The sequence below is a fragment of the Hydractinia symbiolongicarpus genome, chromosome 11 (assembly GCF_029227915.1).
Source record: "Hydractinia symbiolongicarpus strain clone_291-10 chromosome 11, HSymV2.1, whole genome shotgun sequence".
NCBI classification, from domain to species: domain Eukaryota; kingdom Metazoa; phylum Cnidaria; class Hydrozoa; order Anthoathecata; family Hydractiniidae; genus Hydractinia; species Hydractinia symbiolongicarpus.
Window position 1 is genome coordinate 15422206 of NC_079885.1, and position 22145 is coordinate 15444350.

Sequence of the window (22145 nt, forward strand, 5' to 3'; positions counted from 1 at the left end):
TCGTAGATATCTGCCCGTTTGTTTGTCTACGACCATACCACGATGAACACACCTGTTCTCGTCCGATCACGGAAGTTAAGAATCCTCGGGCCGAGATAGTACTTGGATGGGGGACCGCCTGGGAACTCCCGGTGTCGTAGGCTATTGACTTTTTCACGTTGCATTATTTATCATTACGACTGTGACGTATCTTTTTTACGAAATAGCCGCTGAGTAAATCAAGAAAGAGACATGATTAGAAGTTGCTTTCCCTTTAAAGCGGCTACGATCTGGCAGCAATAAATGCGCCAAGTCGCAAATAAATGGATTACGAGCGTCAGACAAAGAAAATGGCGATGTAGTAACTTTGCTAATTAACTTTGTCATATGAAAATTAAGTCGGAAAGCACCCTAGATTTCCTTCGTTGGAACTTTTTACCGGAAATCATAAAGCGCATTATTGTTGTCAAGAATCGATAGCGCTTAGAAAGAGCTGTCAAACGCACATAAACACAACCTATTTCGAATGATCCAGTCAAGAAATATGACCTTTAAATTTGTCATATGAAAATTAAGTCTGAAAGCACCCTAGATTTCCTTCGTTGGAACTTTTTACCGGAAATCTTAAAGCGCATGGTTGTCGTAATTAATGGATAGCGCTTGAAATGAGCTTTCAAATGCACATAAACACGACCTATTTCGGATGATCCAGTCAAGAAATATGACCTTTAAAGTTTAAACCATTTTCGATGTAATGTGCTAATAAATCGTAGATATCTGCCCGTTTGTTTGTCTACGACCATACCACGATGAACACACCTGTTCTCGTCCGATCACGGAAGTTAAGCATCGTCGGGCTAGGATAGTACTTGGATGGGGGACCGCCTGGGAACTCCCGGTGTCGTAGGCTATTGACTTTTTTACGTTACATTATTTATCATTACGACTGTGACGTATCTTTTTTACGCAATAGCCCCTGAGTAAATCAAGTAAGGGACGTGATTAGAAGATGCTTTCCCTTCAAAAAGGCTACAATCTTGCTGCAATAAATGCGCCACGTCGCAAATAAATGGATTACGAGCGTCAGACAAAGAAAATGGCGATGTAGTTACTTTGCTAATTAACTTTGTCATATGAAAATTAAATCTGAAAGCACCCCAGATTTCCTTCGTTGGAACTTTTTACCGGAAATCTTAAAGCGCATGGTTGTCGTAAAGAATCGATAGCGCTTGAAATGAGCTTTCAAATGCACATAAACACGACCTATTTCGGATGATCCAGTCAATAAATATGACCTAATAAATATGAGCGTCAGACAAAGAAAATGGCGATGTAGTTACTTTGCTAATTAACTTTGTCATATGAAAATTAAATCTGAAAGCACCCCAGATTTCCTTCGTTGGAACTTTTTACCGGAAATCTTAAAGCGCATGGTTGTCGTAAAGAATCGATAGCGCTTGAAATGAGCTTTCAAATGCACATAAACACGACCTATTTCGGATGATCCAGTCAATAAATATGACCTTTAAAGTTTAAACAATTTTCGATGTAATGTGCTAATAAACCGTAGATATCTGCCCGTTTGTTTGTCTACGACCATACCACGATGAACACACCTGTTCTCGTCCGATCACGGAAGTTAAGCATCGTCGGGCCGGGATAGTACTTGGATGGGGGACCGCCTGGGAACTCCCGGTGTCGTAGGCTATTGACTTTTTCACGTTACATTATTTATCATTACGACTGTGACGTATCTTTTTTACGCAATAGCGCTGAGTAAATCAAGTAAGGGACGTGATTAGAAGATGCTTTCCCTTCAAAACGGCTACAATCTTGCTGCAATAAATGCGCCACGTCGCAAATAAATGGATTACGAGCGTCAGACAAAGAAAATGGCGATGTAGTTAATTTGCTAATTAACTTTGTCATATGAAAATTAAGTCTGAAAGCACCCTAGATTTCCTTCGTTGGAACTTTTTACCGGAAATCTTAAAGCGCATGGTTGTCGTAAAGAATCGATAGCGCTTGAAATGAGCTTTAAAATGCACATAAACACGACCTATTTCGGATGATCCAGTCAAGAAATATGACCTTTAAATTTTAAACCATTTTCGATGTAATGTGCTAATAAATCGTAGATATCTGCCCGTTTGTTTGTCTACGACCATACCACGATGAACACACCTGTTCTCGTCCGATCACGGAAGTTAAGAATCCTCGGGCCGAGATAGTACTTGGATGGGGGACCGCCTGGGAACTCCCGGTGTCGTAGGCTATTGACTTTTTCACGTTGCATTATTTATCATTACGACTGTGACGTATCTTTTTTACGAAATAGCCGCTGAGTAAATCAAGAAAGAGACATGATTAGAAGTTGCTTTCCCTTTAAAGCGGCTACGATCTGGCAGCAATAAATGCGCCAAGTCGCAAATAAATGGATTACGAGCGTCAGACAAAGAAAATGGCGATGTAGTAACTTTGCTAATTAACTTTGTCATATGAAAATTAAGTCGGAAAGCACCCTAGATTTCCTTCGTTGGAACTTTTTACCGGAAATCATAAAGCGCATTATTGTTGTCAAGAATCGATAGCGCTTAGAAAGAGCTGTCAAACGCACATAAACACAACCTATTTCGAATGATCCAGTCAAGAAATATGACCTTTAAATTTGTCATATGAAAATTAAGTCTGAAAGCACCCTAGATTTCCTTCGTTGGAACTTTTTACCGGAAATCTTAAAGCGCATGGTTGTCGTAATTAATGGATAGCGCTTGAAATGAGCTTTCAAATGCACATAAACACGACCTATTTCGGATGATCCAGTCAAGAAATATGACCTTTAAAGTTTAAACCATTTTCGATGTAATGTGCTAATAAATCGTAGATATCTGCCCGTTTGTTTGTCTACGACCATACCACGATGAACACACCTGTTCTCGTCCGATCACGGAAGTTAAGCATCGTCGGGCTAGGATAGTACTTGGATGGGGGACCGCCTGGGAACTCCCGGTGTCGTAGGCTATTGACTTTTTTACGTTACATTATTTATCATTACGACTGTGACGTATCTTTTTTACGCAATAGCCCCTGAGTAAATCAAGTAAGGGACGTGATTAGAAGATGCTTTCCCTTCAAAAAGGCTACAATCTTGCTGCAATAAATGCGCCACGTCGCAAATAAATGGATTACGAGCGTCAGACAAAGAAAATGGCGATGTAGTTACTTTGCTAATTAACTTTGTCATATGAAAATTAAATCTGAAAGCACCCCAGATTTCCTTCGTTGGAACTTTTTACCGGAAATCTTAAAGCGCATGGTTGTCGTAAAGAATCGATAGCGCTTGAAATGAGCTTTCAAATGCACATAAACACGACCTATTTCGGATGATCCAGTCAATAAATATGACCTTTAAAGTTTAAACAATTTTCGATGTAATGTGCTAATAAACCGTAGATATCTGCCCGTTTGTTTGTCTACGACCATACCACGATGAACACACCTGTTCTCGTCCGATCACGGAAGTTAAGCATCGTCGGGCCGGGATAGTACTTGGATGGGGGACCGCCTGGGAACTCCCGGTGTCGTAGGCTATTGACTTTTTCACGTTACATTATTTATCATTACGACTGTGACGTATCTTTTTTACGCAATAGCGCTGAGTAAATCAAGTAAGGGACGTTATTTGAAGTTTCTTTCCCTTCAAAGCGGCTACGATCTGGCTGCAATAAATGCGCCACGTCGCAAATCAATGGATTACGAGCGTCAGACAAAGAAAATGGCGATGTAGTTAATTTGCTAATTAACTTTGTCATATGAAAATTAAGTCTGCAAGTACCCTAGATTGCCTTCGTTGGAACTTTTTACCGGAAATCATAAAGCGCATTATTGTTGTCCAGAATCGATAGCGCTTAAAAAGAGCTGTCAAACGCACATAAACACGACCTATTTCGAATGATCCAGTCAAGAAATAAGACCTTTAAAGTTTGAACCATTTTCGATGTAATGTGCTAATAAATCGTAGATATCTGCCCGTTTGTTTGTCTACGACCATACCACGATGAACACACCTGTTCTCGTCCGATCACGGAAGTTAAGAATCCTCGGGCCGGGATAGTACTTGGATGGGGGACCGCCTGGGAACTCCCGGTGTCGTAGGCTATTGACTTTTTCACGTTACATTATTTATCATTACGACTGTGACGTATCTTTTTTACGAAATAGCCGCTGAGTAAATCAAGAAAGAGACATGATTAGAAGTTGCTTTCCCTTCAAAACGGCTACGATCTGGCAGCAATAAATGCGTCAAGTCGCAAATGAATGGATTACGAGCGTCAGAAAAAGAAAATGGCGATGTAGTAACTTTGCTAATTAACTTTGTCATATGAAAATTAAGTCGGAAAGCACCCTAGATTTCCTTCGTTGGAACTTTTTACCGGAAATCATAAAGCGCATTATTGTTCTCAAGAATCGATAGCGCTTAAAAAGAGCTGTCAAACGCACATAAACACGACCTATTTCGAATGATCCAGTCAAGAAATATGACCTTTAAAGTTTAAACCATTTTCGATGTAATGTGCTAATAAATCGTAGATATCTGCCCGTTTGTTTGTCTACGACCATACCACGATGAACACACCTGTTCTCGTCCGATCACGGAAGTTAAGCATCGTCGGGCCAGGATAGTACTTGGATGGGGGTCCGCCTGGGAACTCCCGGTGTCGTAGGCTATTGACTTTTTCATGTTACATCATTTATCATTACGACTGTGACGTATCTTTTTTACGCAATAGCCGCTGAGTAAATCAAGTAAGGGACGTGATTAGAAGATGCTTTCCCTTCAAAACGGGTACAATCTTGCTGCAATAAATGCGCCACGTCGCAAATAAATGGATTACGAGCGTCAGACAAAGAAAATGGCGATGTAGTTACTTTGCTAATTAACTTTGTCATATGAAAATTAAGTCTGAAAGCACCCTAGATTTCCTTCGTTGAAACTTTTTACCGGAAATCTTAAAGCGCATGGTTGTCGTAATTAATGGATAGCGCTTGAAATGAGCTTTCAAATGCACATAAACACGACCTATTTCGGATGATCCAGTCAAGAAATATGACCTTTAAAGTTTAAACCATTTTCGATGTAATGTGCTAATAAATCGTAGATATCTGCCCGTTTGTTTGTTTACGACCATACCACGATGAACACACCTGTTCTCGTCCGATCACGGAAGTTAAGCATCGTCGGGCCGGGATAGTACTTGGATGGGGGACCGCCTGGGAACTCCCGGTGTCGTAGGCTATTGACTTTTTCACGTTACATTATTTATCATTACGACTGTGACGTATCTTTTTTACGAAATAGCCGCTGAGTAAATCAAGAAAGAGACATGATTAGAAGTTGCTTTCCCTTCAAAACGGCTACGATCTGGCAGCAATAAATGCGCCAAGTCGCAAATGAATGGATTACGAGCGTCAGACAAAGAAAATGGCGATGTAGTTAATTTGCTAATTAACTTTGTCATATGAAAATTAAGTCTGAAAGCACCCTAGATTTCCTTCGTTGGAACTTTTTACCGGAAATCTTAAAGCGCATGGTTGTCGTAATTAATGGATAGCGCTTGAAATGAGCTTTCAAATTCACATAAACACGACCTATTTCGGATGATCCAGTCAAGAAATATGACCTTTAAAGTTTAAACCATTTTCGATGTAATGTGCTAATAAATCGTAGATATCTGCCCGTTTGTTTGTTTACGACCATACCACGATGAACACACCTGTTCTCGTCCGATCACGGAAGTTAAGCATCGTCGGGCCGGGATAGTACTTGGATGGGGGACCGCCTGGGAACTCCCGGTGTCGTAGGCTATTGACTTTTTCACGTTACATTATTTATCATTACGACTGTGACGTATCTTTTTTACGAAATAGCCGCTGAGTAAATCAAGAAAGAGACATGATTAGAAGTTGCTTTCCCTTCAAAACGGCTACGATCTGGCAGCAATAAATGCGCCAAGTCGCAAATGAATGGATTACGAGCGTCAGAAAAAGAAAATGGCGATGTAGTAACTTTGCTAATTAACTTTGTCATATGAAAATTAAGTCGGAAAGCACCCTAGATTTCCTTCGTTGGAACTTTTTACCGGAAATCATAAAGCGCATTATTGTTGTCAAGAATCGATAGCGCTTAAAGAGCTGTCAAACGCACATAAACACGACCTATTTCGAATGATCCAGTCAAGAAATATGACCTTTAAAGTTTGAACCATTTTCGATGTAATGTGCTAATAAATCGTAGATATCTGCCCGTTTGTTTGTCTACGACCATACCACGATGAACACACCTGTTCTCGTCCGATCACGGAAGTTAAGCATCGTCGGGCCGGGATAGTACTTGGATGGGGGACCGCCTGGGAACTCCCGGTGTCGTAGGCTATTGACTTTTTCACGTTACATCATTTATCATTACGACTGTGACGTATCTTTTTTACGCAATAGCCGCTGAGTAAATCAAGTAAGGGACGTGATTAGAAGATGCTTTCCCTTCAAAACGGCTACAATCTTGCTGCAATAAATGCGCCACGTCGCAAATAAATGGATTACGAGCGTCAGACAAAGAAAATGGCGATGTAGTTAATTTGCTAATTAACTTTGTCATATGAAAATTAAGTCTGAAAGCACCCTAGATTTCCTTCGTTGGAACTTTTTACCGGAAATCTTAAAGCGCATGGTTGTCGTAAAGAATCGATAGCGCTTGAAATGAGCTTTAAAATGCACATAAACACGACCTATTTCGGATGATCCAGTCAAGAAATATGACCTTTAAAGTTTAAACCATTTTCGATGTAATGTGCTAATAAATCGTAGATATCTGCCCGTTTGTTTGTCTACGACCATACCACGATGAACACACCTGTTCTCGTCCGATCACGGAAGTTAAGAATCCTCGGGCCGAGATAGTACTTGGATGGGGGACCGCCTGGGAACTCCCGGTGTCGTAGGCTATTGACTTTTTTACGTTGCATTATTTATCATTACGACTGTGACGTATCTTTTTTACGAAATAGCCGCTGAGTAAATCAAGAAAGAGACATGATTAGAAGTTGCTTTCCCTTTAAAGCGGCTACGATCTGGCAGCAATAAATGCGCCAAGTCGCAAATGAATGGATTACGAGCGTCAGACAAAGAAAATGGCGATGTAGTAACTTTGCTAATTAACTTTGTCATGTGAAAATTAAGTCGGAAAGCACCCTAGATTTCCTTCGTTGGAACTTTTTACCGGAAATCATAAAGCGCATTATTGTTGTCAAGAATCGATAGCGCTTAGAAAGAGCTGTCAAACGCACATAAACACAACCTATTTCGAATGATCCAGTCAAGAAATATGACCTTTAAAGTTTGAACCATTTTCGATGTAATGTGCTAATAAATCGTAGATATCTGCCCGTTTGTTTGTCTACGACCATGCCACGATGAACACACCTGTTCTCGTCCGATCACGGAAGTTAAGCATCGTCGGGCCGGGATAGTACTTGGATGGGGGACCGCCTGGGAACTCCCGGTGTCGTAGGCTATTGATTTTTTCACGTTACATTATTTATCATTACGACTGTGACGTATCTTTTTTACGAAATAGCCGCTGAGTAAATCAAGTAAGGGACGTGATTAAAAGATGCTTTCCCTTCAAAACGGCTACAATCTTGCTGCAATAAATGCGCCACGTCGCAAATAAATGGATTACGAGCGTCAGACAAAGAAAATGGCGATGTAGTTACTTTGCTAATTAACTTTGTCATATGAAAATTAAGTCTGAAAGCACCCTAGATTTCCTTCGTTGGAACTTTTTACCGGAAATCTTAAAGCGCATGGTTGTCGTAAAGAATCGATAGCGCTTGAAATGAGCTTTAAAATGCACATAAACACGACCTATTTCGGATGATCCAGTCAAGAAATATGACCTTTAAAGTTTAAACCATTTTCGATGTAATGTGCTAATAAATCGTAGATATCTGCCCGTTTGTTTGTCTACGACCATACCACGATGAACACACCTGTTCTCGTCCGATCACGGAAGTTAAGAATCCTCGGGCCGAGATAGTACTTGGATGGGGGACCACCTGGGAACTCCCGGTGTCGTAGGCTATTGACTTTTTCACGTTGCATTATTTATCATTACGACTGTGACGTATCTTTTTTACGAAATAGCCGCTGAGTAAATCAAGAAAGAGACATGATTAGAAGTTGCTTTCCCTTTAAAGCGGCTACGATCTGGCAGCAATAAATGCGCCAAGTCGCAAATGAATGGATTACGAGCGTCAGACAAAGAAAATGGCGATGTAGTAACTTTGCTAATTAACTTTGTCATGTGAAAATTAAGTCGGAAAGCACCCTAGATTTCCTTCGTTGGAACTTTTTACCGGAAATCATAAAGCGCATTATTGTTGTCAAGAATCGATAGCGCTTAGAAAGAGCTGTCAAACGCACATAAACACAACCTATTTCGAATGATCCAGTCAAGAAATATGACCTTTAAAGTTTGAACCATTTTCGATGTAATGTGCTAATAAATCGTAGATATCTGCCCGTTTGTTTGTCTACGACCATGCCACGATGAACACACCTGTTCTCGTCCGATCACGGAAGTTAAGCATCGTCGGGCCGGGATAGTACTTGGATGGGGGACCGCCTGGGAACTCCCGGTGTCGTAGGCTATTGATTTTTTCACGTTACATTATTTATCATTACGACTGTGACGTATCTTTTTTACGAAATAGCCGCTGAGTAAATCAAGTAAGGGACGTGATTAAAAGATGCTTTCCCTTCAAAACGGCTACAATCTTGCTGCAATAAATGCGCCACGTCGCAAATAAATGGATTACGAGCGTCAGACAAAGAAAATGGCGATGTAGTTACTTTGCTAATTAACTTTGTCATATGAAAATTAAGTCTGAAAGCACCCTAGATTTCCTTCGTTGGAACTTTTTACCGGAAATCTTAAAGCGCATGGTTGTCGTAATTAATGGATAGCGCTTGAAATGAGCTTTCAAATGCACATAAACACGACCTATTTCGGATGATCCAGTCAAGAAATATGACCTTTAAAGTTTAAACCATTTTCGATGTAATGTGCTAATAAATCGTAGATATCTGCCCGTTTGTTTGTCTACGACCATACCACGATGAACACACCTGTTCTCGTCCGATCACGGAAGTTAAGCATCGTCGGGCTAGGATAGTACTTGGATGGGGGACCGCCTGGGAACTCCCGGTGTCGTAGGCTATTGACTTTTTTACGTTACATTATTTATCATTACGACTGTGACGTATCTTTTTTACGCAATAGCCCCTGAGTAAATCAAGTAAGGGACGTGATTAGAAGATGCTTTCCCTTCAAAAAGGCTACAATCTTGCTGCAATAAATGCGCCACGTCGCAAATAAATGGATTACGAGCGTCAGACAAAGAAAATGGCGATGTAGTTACTTTGCTAATTAACTTTGTCATATGAAAATTAAATCTGAAAGCACCCCAGATTTCCTTCGTTGGAACTTTTTACCGGAAATCTTAAAGCGCATGGTTGTCGTAAAGAATCGATAGCGCTTGAAATGAGCTTTCAAATGCACATAAACACGACCTATTTCGGATGATCCAGTCAATAAATATGACCTTTAAAGTTTAAACAATTTTCGATGTAATGTGCTAATAAACCGTAGATATCTGCCCGTTTGTTTGTCTACGACCATACCACGATGAACACACCTGTTCTCGTCCGATCACGGAAGTTAAGCATCGTCGGGCCGGGATAGTACTTGGATGGGGGACCGCCTGGGAACTCCCGGTGTCGTAGGCTATTGACTTTTTCACGTTACATTATTTATCATTACGACTGTGACGTATCTTTTTTACGCAATAGCGCTGAGTACATCAAGTAAGGGACGTTATTTGAAGTTTCTTTCCCTTCAAAGCGGCTACGATCTGGCTGCAATAAATGCGCCACGTCGCAAATCAATGGATTACGAGCGTCAGACAAAGAAAATGGCGATGTAGTTAATTTGCTAATTAACTTTGTCATATGAAAATTAAGTCTGCAAGTACCCTAGATTGCCTTCGTTGGAACTTTTTACCGGAAATCATAAAGCGCATTATTGTTGTCCAGAATCGATAGCGCTTAAAAAGAGCTGTCAAACGCACATAAACACGACCTATTTCGAATGATCCAGTCAAGAAATAAGACCTTTAAAGTTTGAACCATTTTCGATGTAATGTGCTAATAAATCGTAGATATCTGCCCGTTTGTTTGTCTACGACCATACCACGATGAACACACCTGTTCTCGTCCGATCACGGAAGTTAAGAATCCTCGGGCCGGGATAGTACTTGGATGGGGGACCGCCTGGGAACTCCCGGTGTCGTAGGCTATTGACTTTTTCACGTTACATTATTTATCATTACGACTGTGACGTATCTTTTTTACGAAATAGCCGCTGAGTAAATCAAGAAGAGACATGATTAGAAGTTGCTTTCCCTTCAAAACGGCTACGATCTGGCAGCAATAAATGCGTCAAGTCGCAAATGAATGGATTACGAGCGTCAGAAAAAGAAAATGGCGATGTAGTAACTTTGCTAATTAACTTTGTCATATGAAAATTAAGTCGGAAAGCACCCTAGATTTCCTTCGTTGGAACTTTTTACCGGAAATCATAAAGCGCATTATTGTTCTCAAGAATCGATAGCGCTTAAAAAGAGCTGTCAAACGCACATAAACACGACCTATTTCGAATGATCCAGTCAAGAAATATGACCTTTAAAGTTTAAACCATTTTCGATGTAATGTGCTAATAAATCGTAGATGTCTGCCCGTTTGTTTGTCTACGACCATACCACGATGAACACACCTGTTCTCGTCCGATCACGGAAGTTAAGCATCGTCGGGCCAGGATAGTACTTGGATGGGGGACCGCCTGGGAACTCCCGGTGTCGTAGGCTATTGACTTTTTCACGTTACATCATTTATCATTACGACTGTGACGTATCTTTTTTACGCAATAGCCGCTGAGTAAATCAAGTAAGGGACGTGATTAGAAGATGCTTTCCCTTCAAAACGTGTACAATCTTGCTGCAATAAATGCGCCACGTCGCAAATAAATGGATTACGAGCGTCAGACAAAGAAAATGGCGATGTAGTTACTTTGCTAATTAACTTTGTCATATGAAAATTAAGTCTGAAAGCACCCTAGATTTCCTTCGTTGAAACTTTTTACCGGAAATCTTAAAGCGCATGGTTGTCGTAATTAATGGATAGCGCTTGAAATGAGCTTTCAAATGCACATAAACACGACCTATTTCGGATGATCCAGTCAAGAAATATGACCTTTAAAGTTTAAACCATTTTCGATGTAATGTGCTAATAAATCGTAGATATCTGCCCGTTTGTTTGTTTACGACCATACCACGATGAACACACCTGTTCTCGTCCGATCACGGAAGTTAAGCATCGTCGGGCCGGGATAGTACTTGGATGGGGGACCGCCTGGGAACTCCCGGTGTCGTAGGCTATTGACTTTTTCACGTTACATTATTTATCATTACGACTGTGACGTATCTTTTTTACGAAATAGCCGCTGAGTAAATCAAGAAAGAGACATGATTAGAAGTTGCTTTCCCTTCAAAACGGCTACGATCTGGCAGCAATAAATGCGCCAAGTCGCAAATGAATGGATTACGAGCGTCAGACAAAGAAAATGGCGATGTAGTTAATTTGCTAATTAACTTTGTCATATGAAAATTAAGTCTGAAAGCACCCTAGATTTCCTTCGTTGGAACTTTTTACCGGAAATCTTAAAGCGCATGGTTGTCGTAATTAATGGATAGCGCTTGAAATGAGCTTTCAAATTCACATAGACACGACCTATTTCGGATGATCCAGTCAAGAAATATGACCTTTAAAGTTTAAACCATTTTCGATGTAATGTGCTAATAAATCGTAGATATCTGCCCGTTTGTTTGTTTACGACCATACCACGATGAACACACCTGTTCTCGTCCGATCACGGAAGTTAAGCATCGTCGGGCCGGGATAGTACTTGGATGGGGGACCGCCTGGGAACTCCCGGTGTCGTAGGCTATTGACTTTTTCACATTACATTATTTATCATTACGACTGTGACGTATCTTTTTTACGAAATAGCCGCTGAGTAAATCAAGAAAGAGACATGATTAGAAGTTGCTTTCCCTTCAAAACGGCTACGATCTGGCAGCAATAAATGCGCCAAGTCGCAAATGAATGGATTACGAGCGTCAGAAAAAGAAAATGGCGATGTAGTAACTTTGCTAATTAACTTTGTCATATGAAAATTAAGTCGGAAAGCACCCTAGATTTCCTTCGTTGGAACTTTTTACCGGAAATCATAAAGCGCATTATTGTTGTCAAGAATCGATAGCGCTTAAAGAGCTGTCAAACGCACATAAACACGACCTATTTCGAATGATCCAGTCAAGAAATATGACCTTTAAAGTTTGAACCATTTTCGATGTAATGTGCTAATAAATCGTAGATATCTGCCCGTTTGTTTGTCTACGACCATACCACGATGAACACACCTGTTCTCGTCCGATCACGGAAGTTAAGCATCGTCGGGCCGGGATAGTACTTGGATGGGGGACCGCCTGGGAACTCCCGGTGTCGTAGGCTATTGACTTTTTCACGTTACATTATTTATCATTACGACTGTGACGTATCTTTTTTACGAAATAGCCGCTGAGTAAATCAAGAAAGAGACATGATTAGAAGTTGCTTTCCCTTCAAAACGGCTACGATCTGGCAGCAATAAATGCGCCAAGTCGCAAATGAATGGATTACAAGCGTCAGACAAAGAAAATTGCGATGTAGTTACTTTGCTAATTAACTTTGTCATATGAAAATTAAGTCGGAAAGCACCCTAGATTTCCTTCGTTGGAACTTTTTACCGGAAATCTTAAAGCGCATGGTTGTCGTAATTAATCGATAGCGCTTGAAATGAGCTTTCAAATGCACATAAACACGACCTATTTCGGATAATTCAGTCAAGAAATATGACCTTTAAAGTTTAAACCATTTTCGATGTAATGTGCTAATAAATCGTAGATATCTGCCCGTTTGTTTGTCTACGACCATACCACGATGAACACACCTGTTCTCGTCCGATCACGGAAGTTAAGCATCGTCGGGCCAGGATAGTACTTGGATGGGGGACCGCCTGGGAACTCCCGGTGTCGTAGGCTATTGACTTTTTCACGTTACATTATTTATCATTACGACTGTGACGTATCTTTTTTACGAAATAGCCGCTGAGTAAATCAAGAAAGAGACATGATTAGAAGTTGCTTTCCCTTCAAAACTGCTACGATCTGGCAGCAATAAATGCGCCAAGTCGCAAATGAATGGATTACAAGCGTCAGACAAAGAAAATGGCGATGTAGTAAATTTGCTAATTAACTTTGTCATATGAAAATTAAGTCTGAAAGCACCCTAGATTTCCTTCGTTGGAACTTTTTACCGGAAATCTTAAAGCGCATGGTTGTCGTAATTAATGGATAGCGCTTGAAATGAGCTTTCAAATGCACATAAACACGACCTATTTCGGATGATCCAGTCAAGAAATATGACCTTTAAAGTTTAAACCATTTTCGATGTAATGTGCTAATAAATCGTAGATATCTGCCCGTTTGTTTGTTTACGACCATACCACGATGAACACACCTGTTCTCGTCCGATCACGGAAGTTAAGCATCGTCGGGCCGGGATAGTACTTGGATGGGGCACCGCCTGGGAATTCCCGGTGTCGTAGGCTATTGACTTTTTCACGTTACATTATTTATCATTACGACTGTGACGTATCTTTTTTACGAAATAGCCGCTGAGTAAATCAAGAAAGAGACATGATTAGAAGTTGCTTTCCCTTCAAAACGGCTACGATCTGGCAGCAATAAATGCGCCAAGTCGCAAATGAATAGATTACGAGCGTCAGAAAAAGAAAATGGCGATGTAGTAACTTTGCTAATTAACTTTGTCATATGAAAATTAAGTCGGAAAGCACCCTAGATTTCCTTCGTTGGAACTTTTTACCGGAAATCATAAAGCGCATTATTGTTGTCAAGAATCGATAGCGCTTAAAAAGAGCTGTCAAACGCACATAAACACGACCTATTTGGAATGATCCAGTCAAGAAATATGACCTTTAGAGTTTGAACCATTTTCGATGTAATGTGCTAATAAATCGTAGATATCTGCCCGTTTGTTTGTCTACGACCATACCACGATGAACACACCTGTTCTCGTCCGATCACGGAAGTTAAGCATCGTCGGGCCGGGATAGTACTTGGATGGGGGACCGCCTGGGAACTCCCGGTGTCGTAGGCTATTGACTTTTTCACGTTACATCATTTATCATTACGACTGTGACGTATCTTTTTTACGCAATAGCCGCTGAGTAAATCAAGTAAGGGACGTGATTAGAAGATGCTTTCCCTTCAAAACGGCTACAATCTTGCTGCAATAAATGCGCCACGTCGCAAATAAATGAATTACGAGCGTCAGACAAAGAAAATGGCGATGTAGTTACTTTGCTAATTAACTTTGTCATATGAAAATTAAGTCTGAAAGCACCCTAGATTTCCTTCGTTGGAACTTTTTACCGGAAATCTTAAAGCGCATGGTTGTCGTAATTAATGGATAGCGCTTGAAATGAGCTTTCAAATGCACATAAACACGACCTATTTCGGATGATCCAGTCAAGAAATATGACCTTTAAAGTTTAAACCATTTTCGATGTAATGTGCTAATAAATCGTAGATATCTGCCCGTTTGTTTGTTTACGACCATACCACGATGAACACACCTGTTCTCGTCCGATCACGGAAGTTAAGCATCGTCGGGCCGGGATAGTACTTGGATGGGGGACCGCCTGGGAACTCCCGGTGTCGTAGGCTATTGACTTTTTCACGTTACATTATTTATCATTACGACTGTGACGTATCTTTTTTACGAAATAGCCGCTGAGTAAATCAAGAAAGAGACATGATTAGAAGTTGCTTTCCCTTCAAAACGGCTACGATCTGGCAGCAATAAATGCGCCAAGTCGCAAATGAATGGATTACGAGCGTCAGACAAAGAAAATGGCGATGTAGTTAATTTGCTAATTAACTTTGTCATATGAAAATTAAGTCTGAAAGCACCCTAGATTTCCTTCGTTGGAACTTTTTACCGGAAATCTTAAAGCGCATGGTTGTCGTAATTAATGGATAGCGCTTGAAATGAGCTTTCAAATGCACATAAACACGACCTATTTCGGATGATCCAGTCAAGAAATATGACCTTTAAAGTTTAAACCATTTTCGATGTAATGTGCTAATAAATCGTAGATATCTGCCCGTTTGTTTGTTTACGACCATACCACGATGAACACACCTGTTCTCGTCCGATCACGGAAGTTAAGCATCGTCGGGCCGGGATAGTACTTGGATGGGGGACCGCCTGGGAACTCCCGGTGTCGTAGGCTATTGACTTTTTCACGTTACATTATTTATCATTACGACTGTGACGTATATTTTTTACGAAATAGCCGCTGAGTAAATCAAGAAAGAGAGATGATTAGAAGTTGCTTTCCCTTCAAAACGGCTACGATCTGGCAGCAATAAATGCGCCAAGTCGCAAATGAATGGATTACGAGCGTCAGAAAAAGAAAATGGCGATGTAGTAACTTTGCTAATTAACTTTGTCATATGAAAATTAAGTCGGAAAGCACCCTAGATTTCCTTCGTTGGAACTTTTTACCGGAAATCATAAAGCGCATTATTGTTGTCAAGAATCGATAGCGCTTAAAAAGAGCTGTCAAACGCACATAAACACGACCTATTTCGAATGATCCAGTCAAGAAATATGACCTTTAAAGTTTGAACCATTTTCGATGTAATGTGCTAATAAATCGTAGATATCTGCCCGTTTGTTTGTCTACGACCATACCACGATGAACACACCTGTTCTCGTCCGATCACGGAAGTTAAGCATCGTCGGGCCGGGATAGTACTTGGATGGGGGACCGCCTGGGAACTCCCGGTGTCGTAGGCTATTGACTTTTTCACGTTACATTATTTATCATTACGACTGTGACGTATCTTTTTTACGAAATAGCCGCTGAGTAAATCAAGAAAGAGACATGATTAGAAGTTGCTTTCCCTTCAAAACGGCTACGATCTGGCAGCAATAAATGCGCCAAGTCGCAAATGAATGGATTACAAGCGTCAGACAAAGAAAATGGCGATGTAGTTACTTTGCTAATTAACTTTGTCATATGAAAATTAAGTCGGAAAGCACCCTAGATTTCCTTCGTTGGAACTTTTTACCGGAAATCTTAAAGCGCATGGTTGTCGTAATTAATCGATAGCGCTTGAAATGAGCTTTCAAATGCACATAAACACGACCTATTTCGGATAATCCAGTCAAGAAATATGACCTTTAAAGTTTAAACCATTTTCGATGTAATGTGCTAATAAATCGTAGATATCTGCCCGTTTGTTTGTGTACGACCATACCACGATGAACACACCTGTTCTCGTCCGATCACGGAAGTTAAGCATCGTCGGGCCAGGATAGTACTTGGATGGGGGACCGCCTGGGAACTCCCGGTGTCGTAGGCTATTGACTTTTTCACGTTACATCATTTATCATTACGACTGTGACGTATCTTTTTTACGCAATAGCCGCTGAGTAAATCAAGTAAGGGACGTGATTAGAAGATGCTTTCCCTTCAAAACGGCTACAATCTTGCTGCAATAAATGCGCCACGTCGCAAAAAAATGGATTACGAGCGTCAGACAAAGAAAATGGCGATGTAGTTACTTTGCTAATTAACTTTGTCATATGAAAATTAAGTCTGAAAGCACCCTAGATTTCCTTCGTTGGAACTTTTTACCGGAAATCTTAAAGCGCATGGTTGTCGTAATTAATGGATAGCGCTTGAAATGAGCTTTCAAATGCACATGAACACGACCTATTTCGGATGATCCAGTCAAGAAATATGACTTTTAAAGTTTAAACCATTTTCGATGTAATGTGCTAATAAATCGTAGATATCTGCCCGTTTGTTTGTTTACGACCATACCACGATGAACACACCTGTTCTCGTCCGATCACGGAAGTTAAGCATCGTCGGGCCGGGATAGTACTTGGATGGGGGACCGCCTGGGAACTCCCGGTGTCGTAGGCTATTGACTTTTTCACGTTACATTATTTATCATTACGACTGTGACGTATCTTTTTTACGAAATAGCCGCTGAGTAAATCAAGAAAGAGACATGATTAGAAGTTGCTTTCCCATCAAAACGGCTACGATCTGGCAGCAATAAATGCGCCAAGTCGCAAATGAATGGATTACGAGCGTCAGACAAAGAAAATGGCGATGTAGTTAATTTGCTAATTAACTTTGTCATATGAAAATTAAGTCTGAAAGCACCCTAGATTTCCTTCGTTGGAACTTGTTACCGGAAATCTTAAAGCGCATGGTTGTCGTAATTAATGGATAGCGCTTGAAATGAGCTTTCAAATGCACATAAACACGACCTATTTCGGATGATCCAGTCAAGAAATATGACCTTTAAAGTTTAAACCATTTTCGATGTAATGTGCTAATAAATCGTAGATATCTGCCCGTTTGTTTGTGTACGACCATACCACGATGAACACACCTGTTCTCGTCCGATCACGGAAGTTAAGCATCGTCGGGCCAGGATAGTACTTGGATGGGGGACCGCCTGGGAACTCCCGGTGTCGTAGGCTATTGACTTTTTCACGTTACATCATTTATCATTACGACTGTGACGTATCTTTTTTACGCAATAGCCGCTGAGTAAATCAAGTAAGGGACGTGATTAGAAGATGCTTTCCCTTCAAAACGGCTACAATCTTGCTGCAATAAATGCGCCACGTCGCAAAAAAATGGATTACGAGCGTCAGACAAAGAAAATGGCGATGTAGTTACTTTGCTAATTAACTTTGTCATATGAAAATTAAGTCTGAAAGCACCCTAGATTTCCTTCGTTGGAACTTTTTACCGGAAATCTTAAAGCGCATGGTTGTCGTAATTAATGGATAGCGCTTGAAATGAGCTTTCAAATGCACATGAACACGACCTATTTCGGATGATCCAGTCAAGAAATATGACTTTTAAAGTTTAAACCATTTTCGATGTAATGTGCTAATAAATCGTAGATATCTGCCCGTTTGTTTGTTTACGACCATACCACGATGAACACACCTGTTCTCGTCCGATCACGGAAGTTAAGCATCGTCGGGCCGGGATAGTACTTGGATGGGGGACCGCCTGGGAACTCCCGGTGTCGTAGGCTATTGACTTTTTCACGTTACATTATTTATCATTACGACTGTGACGTATCTTTTTTACGAAATAGCCGCTGAGTAAATCAAGAAAGAGACATGATTAGAAGTTGCTTTCCCATCAAAACGGCTACGATCTGGCAGCAATAAATGCGCCAAGTCGCAAATGAATGGATTACGAGCGTCAGACAAAGAAAATGGCGATGTAGTTAATTTGCTAATTAACTTTGTCATATGAAAATTAAGTCTGAAAGCACCCTAGATTTCCTTCGTTGGAACTTGTTACCGGAAATCTTAAAGCGCATGGTTGTCGTAATTAATGGATAGCGCTTGAAATGAGCTTTCAAATGCACATAAACACGACCTATTTCGGATGATCCAGTCAAGAAATATGACCTTTAAAGTTTAAACCATTTTCGATGTAATGTGCTAATAAATCGTAGATATCTGCCCGTTTGTTTGTGTACGACCATACCACGATGAACACACCTGTTCTCGTCCGATCACGGAAGTTAAGCATCGTCGGGCCGGGATAGTACTTGGATGGGGGACCGCCTGGGAACTCCCGGTGTCGTAGGCTATTGACTTTTTCACGTTACATTATTTATCATTACGACTGTGACGTATCTTTTTTACGAAATAGCCGCTGAGTAAATCAAGAAAGAGACATGATTAGAAGTTGCTTTCCCATCAAAACGGCTACGATCTGGCAGCAATAAATGCGCCAAGTCGCAAATGAATGGATTACGAGCGTCAGACAAAGAAAATGGCGATGTAGTTAATTTGCTAATTAACTTTGTCATATGAAAATTAAGTCTGAAAGCACCCTAGATTTCCTTCGTTGGAACTTGTTACCGGAAATCTTAAAGCGCATGGTTGTCGTAATTAATGGATAGCGCTTGAAATGAGCTTTCAAATGCACATAAACACGACCTATTTCGGATGATCCAGTCAAGAAATATGACCTTTAAAGTTTAAACCATTTTCGATGTAATGTGCTAATAAATCGTAGATATCTGCCCGTTTGTTTGTTTACGACCATACCACGATGAACACACCTGTTCTCGTCCGATCACGGAAGTTAAGCATCGTCGGGCCGGGATAGTACTTGGATGGGGGACCGCCTGGAAACTCCCGGTGTCGTAGGCTATTGACTTTTTCACGTTACATTATTTATCATTACGACTGTGACGTATCTTTTTTACGAAATAGCCGCTGAGTAAATCAAGAAAGAGACATGATTAGAAGTTGCTTTCCCTTAAAAACGGCTACGATCTGGCAGCAATAAATGCGCCAAGTCGCAAATGAATGGATTACGAGCGTCAGAAAAAGAAAATGGCGATGTAGTAACTTTGCTAATTAACTTTGTCATATGAGAATTAAGTCGGAAAGCACCCTGGATTTCCTTCGTTGGAACTTTTTACCGGAAATCATAAAGCGCATTATTGTTGTCAAGAATCGATAGCGCTTAAAAAGAGCTGTCAAACGCACATAAACACGACCTATTTCGAATGATCCAGTCAAGAAATATGACCTTTAAAGTTTAAACCATTTTCGATGTAATGTGCTAATAAATCGTAGATATCTGCCCGTTTGTTTGTCTACGACCATACCACGATGAACACACCTGTTCTCGTCCGATCACGGAAGTTAAGCATCGTCGGGCCAGGATAGTACTTGGATGGGGGACCGCCTGGGAACTCCCGGTGTCGTAGGCTATTGACTTTTTCACGTTACATTATTTATCATTACGACTGTCACGTATCTTTTTTACGAAATAGCCGCTGAGTAAATCAAGAAAGAGACATGATTAGAAGTTGCTTTCCCTTCAAAACGGCTACGATCTGGCAGCAATAAATGCGCCAAGTCGCAAATGAATGGATTACGAGCGTCAGACAAAGAAAATGGCGATGTAGTAACTTTGCTAATTAACTTTGTCATATGAAAATTAAGTCGGAAAGCACCCTAGATTTCCTTCGTTGGAACTTTTTACCGGAAATCATAAAGCGCATTATTGTTGTCAAGAATCGATAGCGCTTAAAAAGAGCTGTCAAACGCACATAAACACGACCTATTTCGAATGATCCAGTCAAGAAATATGACCTTTAAAGTTTGAACCATTTTCGATGTAATGTGCTAATAAATCGTAGATATCTGCCCGTTTGTTTGTCTACGACCATACCACGATGAACACACCTGTTCTCGTCCGATCACGGAAGTTAAGCATCGTCGGGCCGAGATAGTACTTGGATGGGGGACCGCCTGGGAACTCCCGGTGTCGTAGGCTATTGACATTTTCACGTTACATTATTTATCATTACGACTGTGACGTATCTTTTTTACGAAATAGCCGCTGAGTAAATCAAGAAAGAGACATGATTAGAAGATGCTTTCCCTTCAAAACAGCTACAATCTTGCTGCAATAAATGCGCCACGTCGCAAATAAATGGATTACGAGCGTCAGACAAAGAAAATGGCGATGTAGTTAATTTGCTAATTAACTTTGTCATATGAAAATTAAGTCTGAAAGCACCCTAGATTTCCTTCGTTGGAACTTTTTACCGAAAATCTTAAAGTGCATGGTTGTCGTAATTAATGGATAGCGCTTGAAATGAGCTTTCAAATACACATAAACACGACCTATTTCGGATGATCCAGTCAAGAAATATGACCTTTAAAGTTTAAACCATTTTCGATGTAATGTGCTAATAAATCGTAGATATCTGCCCGTTTGTTTGTTTACGACCATACCACGATGAACACACCTGTTCTCGTCCGATCACGGAAGTTAAGCATCGTCGGGCCGGGATAGTACTTGGATGGGGGACCGCCTGGGAACTCCCGGTGTCGTAGGCTATTGACTTTTTCACGTTACATTATTTATCATTACGACTGTGACGTATCTTTTTTACGAAATAGCCGCTGAGTAAATCAAGAAAGAGACATGATTAGAAGTTGCTTTCCCTTAAAAACGGCTACAATCTGGCAGCAATAAATGCGCCAAGTCGCAAATGAATGGATTACGAGCGTCAGAAAAAGAAAATGGCGATGTAGTAACTTTGCTAATTAACTTTGTCATATGAAAATTAAGTTGGAAAGCACCCTAGATTTCCTTCGTTGGAACTTTTTACCGGAAATCATGAAGCGCATTATTGTTGTCAAGAATCGATAGCGCTTAAAAAGAGCTGTCAAACGCACATAAACACGACCTATTTCGAATGATCCAGTCAAGAAATATGACCTTTAAAGTTTGAACCATTTTCGATGTAATGTGCTAATAAATCGTAGATATCTGCCCGTTTGTTTGTCTACGACCATACCACGATGAACACACCTGTTCTCGTCCGATCACGGAAGTTAAGCATCGTCGGGCCGGGATAGTACTTGGATGGGGGACCGCCTGGGAACTCCCGGTGTCGTAGGCTATTGACTTTTTCACGTTACATTATTTATCATTACGACTGTGACGTATCTTTTTTACGAAATAGCCGCTGAGTAAATCAAGAAAGAGACATGAATAGAAGTTGCTTTCCCTTCAAAACAGCTACGATCTGGCAGCAATAAATGCGCCAAGTCGCAAATGAATGGATTACAAGCGTCAGACAAAGAAAATGGCGATGTAGTTACTTTGCTAATTAACTTTGTCATATGAAAATTAAGTCGGAAAGCACCCTAGATTTCCTTCGTTGGAACTTTTTACCGGAAATCTTAAAGCGCATGGTTGTCGTAATTAATGGATAGCGCTTGAAATGAGCTTTCAAATGCACATAAACACGACCTATTTCGGATGATCCAGTCAA

General features: G+C 40.6%; 38 non-coding genes across 38 annotated transcripts; all 38 read left to right on the forward strand.

The window, feature by feature from the left end:
- Positions 1–24: 24 nt before the first annotated feature.
- On the forward strand, positions 25–143 carry LOC130618148 (5S ribosomal RNA). Its single transcript, XR_008979222.1, has one exon. It is a non-coding gene; the product is annotated as a 5S ribosomal RNA (ribosomal RNA).
- A 627-nt stretch (positions 144–770) lies between these two features.
- Positions 771–889, forward strand: LOC130615735 (5S ribosomal RNA). Its single transcript, XR_008976822.1, has one exon. It is a non-coding gene; the product is annotated as a 5S ribosomal RNA (ribosomal RNA).
- Positions 890–1567: 678 nt separating this feature from the next.
- LOC130615118 (5S ribosomal RNA) lies at positions 1568–1686 on the forward strand. Its single transcript, XR_008976207.1, has one exon. It is a non-coding gene; the product is annotated as a 5S ribosomal RNA (ribosomal RNA).
- A 449-nt stretch (positions 1687–2135) lies between these two features.
- LOC130618149 (5S ribosomal RNA) lies at positions 2136–2254 on the forward strand. Its single transcript, XR_008979224.1, has one exon. It is a non-coding gene; the product is annotated as a 5S ribosomal RNA (ribosomal RNA).
- Positions 2255–2881: 627 nt separating this feature from the next.
- Positions 2882–3000, forward strand: LOC130615736 (5S ribosomal RNA). Its single transcript, XR_008976823.1, has one exon. It is a non-coding gene; the product is annotated as a 5S ribosomal RNA (ribosomal RNA).
- A 450-nt stretch (positions 3001–3450) lies between these two features.
- LOC130615119 (5S ribosomal RNA) lies at positions 3451–3569 on the forward strand. Its single transcript, XR_008976208.1, has one exon. It is a non-coding gene; the product is annotated as a 5S ribosomal RNA (ribosomal RNA).
- Positions 3570–4018: 449 nt separating this feature from the next.
- LOC130617601 (5S ribosomal RNA) lies at positions 4019–4137 on the forward strand. The gene has a single exon (XR_008978679.1). It is a non-coding gene; the product is annotated as a 5S ribosomal RNA (ribosomal RNA).
- A 450-nt stretch (positions 4138–4587) lies between these two features.
- Positions 4588–4706, forward strand: LOC130615748 (5S ribosomal RNA). Its single transcript, XR_008976835.1, has one exon. It is a non-coding gene; the product is annotated as a 5S ribosomal RNA (ribosomal RNA).
- Positions 4707–5156: 450 nt separating this feature from the next.
- Positions 5157–5275, forward strand: LOC130615564 (5S ribosomal RNA). The gene has a single exon (XR_008976653.1). It is a non-coding gene; the product is annotated as a 5S ribosomal RNA (ribosomal RNA).
- A 450-nt stretch (positions 5276–5725) lies between these two features.
- Positions 5726–5844, forward strand: LOC130615566 (5S ribosomal RNA). The gene has a single exon (XR_008976655.1). It is a non-coding gene; the product is annotated as a 5S ribosomal RNA (ribosomal RNA).
- Positions 5845–6292: 448 nt separating this feature from the next.
- LOC130615120 (5S ribosomal RNA) lies at positions 6293–6411 on the forward strand. Its single transcript, XR_008976210.1, has one exon. It is a non-coding gene; the product is annotated as a 5S ribosomal RNA (ribosomal RNA).
- Positions 6412–6861: 450 nt separating this feature from the next.
- On the forward strand, positions 6862–6980 carry LOC130618150 (5S ribosomal RNA). The gene has a single exon (XR_008979225.1). It is a non-coding gene; the product is annotated as a 5S ribosomal RNA (ribosomal RNA).
- A 450-nt stretch (positions 6981–7430) lies between these two features.
- On the forward strand, positions 7431–7549 carry LOC130615920 (5S ribosomal RNA). The gene has a single exon (XR_008977006.1). It is a non-coding gene; the product is annotated as a 5S ribosomal RNA (ribosomal RNA).
- A 450-nt stretch (positions 7550–7999) lies between these two features.
- LOC130618107 (5S ribosomal RNA) lies at positions 8000–8118 on the forward strand. The gene has a single exon (XR_008979182.1). It is a non-coding gene; the product is annotated as a 5S ribosomal RNA (ribosomal RNA).
- A 450-nt stretch (positions 8119–8568) lies between these two features.
- Positions 8569–8687, forward strand: LOC130615921 (5S ribosomal RNA). The gene has a single exon (XR_008977007.1). It is a non-coding gene; the product is annotated as a 5S ribosomal RNA (ribosomal RNA).
- Positions 8688–9137: 450 nt separating this feature from the next.
- On the forward strand, positions 9138–9256 carry LOC130615737 (5S ribosomal RNA). The gene has a single exon (XR_008976824.1). It is a non-coding gene; the product is annotated as a 5S ribosomal RNA (ribosomal RNA).
- A 450-nt stretch (positions 9257–9706) lies between these two features.
- Positions 9707–9825, forward strand: LOC130615121 (5S ribosomal RNA). The gene has a single exon (XR_008976211.1). It is a non-coding gene; the product is annotated as a 5S ribosomal RNA (ribosomal RNA).
- A 449-nt stretch (positions 9826–10274) lies between these two features.
- On the forward strand, positions 10275–10393 carry LOC130617603 (5S ribosomal RNA). The gene has a single exon (XR_008978680.1). It is a non-coding gene; the product is annotated as a 5S ribosomal RNA (ribosomal RNA).
- A 449-nt stretch (positions 10394–10842) lies between these two features.
- Positions 10843–10961, forward strand: LOC130618577 (5S ribosomal RNA). The gene has a single exon (XR_008979489.1). It is a non-coding gene; the product is annotated as a 5S ribosomal RNA (ribosomal RNA).
- Positions 10962–11411: 450 nt separating this feature from the next.
- Positions 11412–11530, forward strand: LOC130615568 (5S ribosomal RNA). Its single transcript, XR_008976656.1, has one exon. It is a non-coding gene; the product is annotated as a 5S ribosomal RNA (ribosomal RNA).
- A 450-nt stretch (positions 11531–11980) lies between these two features.
- LOC130615569 (5S ribosomal RNA) lies at positions 11981–12099 on the forward strand. The gene has a single exon (XR_008976657.1). It is a non-coding gene; the product is annotated as a 5S ribosomal RNA (ribosomal RNA).
- A 448-nt stretch (positions 12100–12547) lies between these two features.
- On the forward strand, positions 12548–12666 carry LOC130615122 (5S ribosomal RNA). The gene has a single exon (XR_008976212.1). It is a non-coding gene; the product is annotated as a 5S ribosomal RNA (ribosomal RNA).
- Positions 12667–13116: 450 nt separating this feature from the next.
- Positions 13117–13235, forward strand: LOC130618590 (5S ribosomal RNA). Its single transcript, XR_008979492.1, has one exon. It is a non-coding gene; the product is annotated as a 5S ribosomal RNA (ribosomal RNA).
- Positions 13236–13685: 450 nt separating this feature from the next.
- On the forward strand, positions 13686–13804 carry LOC130616198 (5S ribosomal RNA). Its single transcript, XR_008977282.1, has one exon. It is a non-coding gene; the product is annotated as a 5S ribosomal RNA (ribosomal RNA).
- Positions 13805–14254: 450 nt separating this feature from the next.
- Positions 14255–14373, forward strand: LOC130615123 (5S ribosomal RNA). Its single transcript, XR_008976213.1, has one exon. It is a non-coding gene; the product is annotated as a 5S ribosomal RNA (ribosomal RNA).
- A 450-nt stretch (positions 14374–14823) lies between these two features.
- Positions 14824–14942, forward strand: LOC130615570 (5S ribosomal RNA). Its single transcript, XR_008976658.1, has one exon. It is a non-coding gene; the product is annotated as a 5S ribosomal RNA (ribosomal RNA).
- A 450-nt stretch (positions 14943–15392) lies between these two features.
- LOC130615571 (5S ribosomal RNA) lies at positions 15393–15511 on the forward strand. Its single transcript, XR_008976659.1, has one exon. It is a non-coding gene; the product is annotated as a 5S ribosomal RNA (ribosomal RNA).
- A 450-nt stretch (positions 15512–15961) lies between these two features.
- On the forward strand, positions 15962–16080 carry LOC130615124 (5S ribosomal RNA). The gene has a single exon (XR_008976214.1). It is a non-coding gene; the product is annotated as a 5S ribosomal RNA (ribosomal RNA).
- A 450-nt stretch (positions 16081–16530) lies between these two features.
- Positions 16531–16649, forward strand: LOC130616179 (5S ribosomal RNA). The gene has a single exon (XR_008977262.1). It is a non-coding gene; the product is annotated as a 5S ribosomal RNA (ribosomal RNA).
- Positions 16650–17099: 450 nt separating this feature from the next.
- LOC130615573 (5S ribosomal RNA) lies at positions 17100–17218 on the forward strand. The gene has a single exon (XR_008976662.1). It is a non-coding gene; the product is annotated as a 5S ribosomal RNA (ribosomal RNA).
- Positions 17219–17668: 450 nt separating this feature from the next.
- On the forward strand, positions 17669–17787 carry LOC130616180 (5S ribosomal RNA). Its single transcript, XR_008977263.1, has one exon. It is a non-coding gene; the product is annotated as a 5S ribosomal RNA (ribosomal RNA).
- Positions 17788–18237: 450 nt separating this feature from the next.
- Positions 18238–18356, forward strand: LOC130615574 (5S ribosomal RNA). Its single transcript, XR_008976663.1, has one exon. It is a non-coding gene; the product is annotated as a 5S ribosomal RNA (ribosomal RNA).
- Positions 18357–18806: 450 nt separating this feature from the next.
- Positions 18807–18925, forward strand: LOC130616352 (5S ribosomal RNA). Its single transcript, XR_008977435.1, has one exon. It is a non-coding gene; the product is annotated as a 5S ribosomal RNA (ribosomal RNA).
- Positions 18926–19375: 450 nt separating this feature from the next.
- Positions 19376–19494, forward strand: LOC130616762 (5S ribosomal RNA). Its single transcript, XR_008977842.1, has one exon. It is a non-coding gene; the product is annotated as a 5S ribosomal RNA (ribosomal RNA).
- A 450-nt stretch (positions 19495–19944) lies between these two features.
- Positions 19945–20063, forward strand: LOC130618602 (5S ribosomal RNA). Its single transcript, XR_008979494.1, has one exon. It is a non-coding gene; the product is annotated as a 5S ribosomal RNA (ribosomal RNA).
- Positions 20064–20513: 450 nt separating this feature from the next.
- Positions 20514–20632, forward strand: LOC130616291 (5S ribosomal RNA). Its single transcript, XR_008977373.1, has one exon. It is a non-coding gene; the product is annotated as a 5S ribosomal RNA (ribosomal RNA).
- A 450-nt stretch (positions 20633–21082) lies between these two features.
- On the forward strand, positions 21083–21201 carry LOC130615575 (5S ribosomal RNA). Its single transcript, XR_008976664.1, has one exon. It is a non-coding gene; the product is annotated as a 5S ribosomal RNA (ribosomal RNA).
- A 450-nt stretch (positions 21202–21651) lies between these two features.
- On the forward strand, positions 21652–21770 carry LOC130615127 (5S ribosomal RNA). The gene has a single exon (XR_008976216.1). It is a non-coding gene; the product is annotated as a 5S ribosomal RNA (ribosomal RNA).
- The last annotated feature ends 375 nt before the right edge of the window (positions 21771–22145 follow it).